The sequence below is a fragment of the Gossypium raimondii genome, chromosome 2 (assembly GCF_025698545.1).
Source record: "Gossypium raimondii isolate GPD5lz chromosome 2, ASM2569854v1, whole genome shotgun sequence".
NCBI classification, from domain to species: Eukaryota; Viridiplantae; Streptophyta; class Magnoliopsida; order Malvales; family Malvaceae; genus Gossypium; species Gossypium raimondii.
Window position 1 is genome coordinate 12411033 of NC_068566.1, and position 5033 is coordinate 12416065.

At 37.5% G+C, this 5033-nt stretch overlaps 1 non-coding gene across 1 annotated transcript; it reads left to right on the forward strand.

The window, feature by feature from the left end:
• Positions 1 to 4382: 4382 nt before the first annotated feature.
• On the forward strand, positions 4383 to 4489 carry LOC128039378 (small nucleolar RNA R71). The gene has a single exon (XR_008193883.1). It is a non-coding gene; the product is annotated as a small nucleolar RNA R71 (small nucleolar RNA).
• Positions 4490 to 5033: the final 544 nt, after the last annotated feature.

A 5033-nucleotide genomic window follows, 5' to 3' on the forward strand; every position in this document is an offset into this window, starting at 1 on the left:
TTATTCTCCAACTCTAATGGCAAATGACATGCCTTTCCAAAGATTAACCGATAAGGAGTCATTCCTAACGGAGTCTTAAATGTTGTTCGATAGGCCCATAATGCATCATCAAGCCTTCAAGACCAATCTTTTCTGCTAGGGCGTACTACCTTTTCAATGATACCTTTGATTTCGCAATTTACTCTTTCAACTTGCCCATTAGACTGGGGGTGATAGACAATAGCAATCTTGTGCTTCACATCATAGTTTTCAAGCAACCACTTAAGCCATACAAAGTGAGAACCTTCATCACTAATAATAGCTCTTGGTGTCCCAAATCATGTAAACACATACTTATGTAGGAATCGCATGACTACCTTAGCATCATTTGTAGGGTATGCTTCAGCTTCAACCCATTTCGATACATAGTCCACAGCAACTAATATGTGTTCCCATACGAAGAAGGAAACAGGCCTAAGAAGTCAATGCCCCATACGTCAAACAATTCAATCTCCAAAATGTTTGTTAAGGGCATCTCATTCCTCCTTGATATATTTCCAGTCCTTTGGCATTTATCACAGTTCTTTACATAAGCATAAGTATCTTTAAATAGTGTAGGCCGAAAGAATCCTGCTTGCAAAATCTTTGCTATAGTACGTGAACCACCAAATTGTCCCCCACTTGGAGATGAATGGCAATGATACAATATCTCAACAATCTTGCTTTCAGCTACACACTTTCAGATTATATTATCTATATATTGTTTAAACAAAAACGGATCCTCCCAAAGATAATACCAACTATCATGAAAAATTTTTTTCCTTTGTTGGTATGTCATTTCTTGAGGAATTATTCCACATGCAAGATAATTGGAAAAATCAGCAAACCAGGGTATTTAATGAATTAGTTTTACCTCAAATAAGTGTTCATCTGAGAAATTCTCGTTGATAGGCACACATGATTGAGTTACCTCATCTTGCTCCAACCTCGACAGATGATCAGCTATTTGATTTTTGACACATTTTTTGTCTTGGATCTCAAGGTCCAATTCTTGGAGTAAAAGTATCGAACGAATTAGCCTTGGTTTTGCATCTTTCTTCGTGAGCAAGTATTTAATGGCCGCATGGTCAGTAAATACTGTAACTTTGGTACTTATAAGATATGAGCGAAATTTATCAAAAGTAAAAACTATAGCGAAGAGTTCCTTTTTGGTTACCATATAATTGCGTTGGGCTCCCGTCAAAGTTCTATTTGCATAGTAAATAGGGTGAAACACTTATTTCTTCTTTGACCCGTCACAGCTCTAACGACATAGTCACTTGCATCTCACATCAACTCAAAAGGTGAGTTCCAATCATGTGTAACGATTATTGGGGATGAGATTAACTGCTTCTTTAGCTCTTCAAAAGCTTCCAAACATGCTTTATTGAAATCAAACACTGTATCTTTCTCTATCAACAAACACAACGGTTTAGAAATGTTCGAGAAATCTTTGATAAACCTTTGATAAAAATCGGCATCCCCTAAGAAACTTCTGACTCCTTTCACATTTATTGGGGCCGATAATCTTTCAATTACGTCCACCTTTGCTTTATTGACTTCAATTCCTTTTTTGAGATCTTATGACCTAAGACAATCTCTTCCTTGACCATAAAATGACATTCTTCCTAATGAAGGACAAGATTCGTCTCTTCGCATCTCTTCAGTACCTTAGCCAAATTACTCAAATAGATATCATAAGTGTTGCCAAAAACAGAAAAATCATCCATGAAAACCTCAACAAAATTTTCAACCATATCAGTAAATATTGCCATCATGCACTGTTTAAAAGTTACAGGCGCATTGCATAAACCAAAAGGCATTCGCCTAAAAGCAAACGTACTGTATGGACAAGTAAAGGTTGTTTTATAGTGGTCTTCCGAGGCTAAAACTATTTGGTTTTATCCCGAATAACCATCTAAAAAGTAATAAAATTCATTAACTGCCAGTCGATCTAACGTTTGATCCATAAAAGGCAATGGAAAATGGTCCTTCAGAGTGGCTTTGTTCAACTTTCTGTAATCAATACAGATTCTCCAACCGGTAACAGTTCTTGTTGAAATTAACTCGTTACGCTCATTTTCAACAATCGTGATTCCACCTTTCTTCGGGACACACTACACCGGACTTACCCACGAACTATCTGAAATAGGATAGATGATTCATTCATCTAACCATTTGATCACTTCCTTTCTCACAACTTCTTTCATAATAGGATTGAGCCTCCTTTTCCCATCAATTTCAGCTTTTTCACCTTCTTCTAAAATGATTTTATGCATGTAAAAAAAGGGCTTATACCTCGAATATCAGCTATGGTCCAACCAATTGCTTTTTTAAATTTCTTTAGAACAACAATTAGTTACTCATCTTGATCTTTCGTCAGTTTCGCTGAAATAATCACACGCAAAGTAAAACAATCACCTAAATAAACGTATTTCAAATTGGAAGGAAGTACCTTTAATTCGAGTTTAGGTGGTTCTTTAATTGAAAACTTGGGTTGCACAAATTCTCTGACTTCCAACTCCAACGGTTCAAACCGTGTGGACTGAATAAAATTTCCTGGATTGGCTTTCATTAAAGCCATGTTTTCTTCACCTTCTTCATCCTCTAAAGGGTCAAGATCTAAGGCTTTCTCCAATGGATCTTCTTCAAAATTGCTTTCCATAGAAACCAAGGTTTCTATCTCTTCCATAATTGAACACTCCTCTGCCGGATCGGGAAATTTCATCACTTTAAGAAGGTTAAAGGTTACCTGATTGTTTTGAACTCACATGGTGAGTTCTCCTTTCTGCACATCAATTAACGTTCTTACCATGGCTAAGAAAGGTTTCCCAAGGATGATAGGCGCTTCATTGTTTGCTTCAAAATCTAAGACAATGAAATCATTAGGAAAAATAAATTTATCGACTCTTACCAAAACATCTTCGATCTTTCTTTCGGGATAAGCTAAAGATCGATCCGCTAGTTGAAGCGTCACAGTTGTAGGTCTTACTTCACCTATCCTAACATATTGAAAATAGACTTGGGAATCAAGTTGATACTCGCTCCTAAGTCACACAAAGCTTTACCACAGTAAGATTCACCAATGTTACAAGGTATAGTAAAGCTTCCTAGGTCTTTCAATTTGGGTGGCAATTTGTTCTGCAGGAACGCACTACACTCCTTTGTCAAGGCAACAGTCTCATACTCACTTAGTCGTTTATTATTGGACAGTATATCCTTAATAAACTTCACATAATTCAGTATTTTTTCTAACGCCTCCACCATTGGAATATTGATGTGTAACTACTTCAGAACATCCAAAAACTTCTTGAATTGCACCTCTTGTTTCTACTTGTTTTGCTGCAATCTTTGCAGATATGGAGGTGATGGAACTTTCGATTGAACTGGACAACTTTTCTGTGTAGGTAAATCTGCATCCAAAGAAGATGTTAAAATATCTGAATTCACTAAGTCAGGGTTTACCTTGTCAGACTTTACAGATTCTTATTCCTTTGGTGTAGGAACTTCAATAGCTAGTTGATTCTTCTCAACGGGCTTATCTTCGACATCAATCAATCGGGGTTCTAGAATTTTACCACTTCACAATGCCACTGCCTTGATATGTTCTTTACCCAAATTTCTTGGATTCTTAGTATCGCTCGGCAAGGTTTCTTGCGGTCTATTATGTAGCTCTGTAGCTAACTGACCCATTTGGTTTTCCAAATTTTTCAGTGTTGCTGCTTGGCTTTGGATCAAAGCGTCATTCTTTGCCATATTGCTTTCAACAAGTTATCCAAATTGTTTGATGCCTCAGCTTGACGTGGTTTTAGAGCTTGCTGATTAAATCCTTGAGATGTCTTTGCTACAATAAGTTGTTGTTCAGTCCATTTCCTTGGTTGCTCTAAGAAAAGTTAGGATGATTAAGCCATGAAGGATTGTAGAAGTTGGACTGGGGTCCTTATCCACTCCTATTTTGATATTGGTTCCCTACATAGTACACTGACTCGGGATTTGATGGAAAATTCTCAAAAGAATGACCTTCCCCACAGTACACACAGGAAACTACTTCAAACGGACTTGGTGGCTGAGCTGCAGAATTATTAGTACTATTAGCAGTTAACTGTTTTGCCATAGAGGAAATAGACGATATCTGAGCTAATAACGAATTAAGGGCGTCAACTTCATGAACTCTGGCTACACGTTTCCCTGAAGCTGCTCGATTTGTTGGCCATTGATAGTTATTACTCGCGATCCTTTCAATGATCTCATAAGCCTCATTATAAGAATTAGATAAAATTTCACCGTTCGCGGAAGCATCTACCATCAATCTTGTATTTTCATTGAGACCATTAAAGAATGTCTCCAACTGGATACAATGAGGAATCCCATGATGAGGACACTTACGAAGTAACTCATTGAATCACTCCCAAGCCTCATACAAAGATTCGTTATTCAATTGTTGGAAAGTTTTGATCTTGTTCCTTAACCTAGCAGTTTTGCTAGGTGGGAAATTCTTAACAAAAATTCTCTCTCCTAATTATTTCCATGTAGATATGGAACTTGGTGGCAATGAATTGAGCCATGCTCATGCTCGATCCCGCAACGAGTACAGAAACAACTTCAACCTCAATGCGTCTTCAGTCACACCGGCTATCTTGAATGAATCACTCACCTCCATAAACAATTGAGATGGAGATGTGGATCTTCCGTGGGCATACCACTAAATTGGCCCTTCATTTGTAGCATTTGAAACATCACTGGTTTCAATTCAAACTGAGTTGCTTCAATATCTGGCCTTCTAATTATTGGGTTTAACTCACTGAAAAGTGGCACAACATATTGTCTGATGCATCGATCCCTATCATCGGCAATGAGGATAGGATTTCGTACATGATTGGCTTCATTACCTTGGTTTCATCTCGACTTGTCTTTGAGTTGTTCGTTCACATCTTATTTGTCTGAAAGTTCGCTCAATTTCAGGGTCTACAGGGAGTAAATGGATAATTCGATATATGCTCATAAAAACCTAAAAA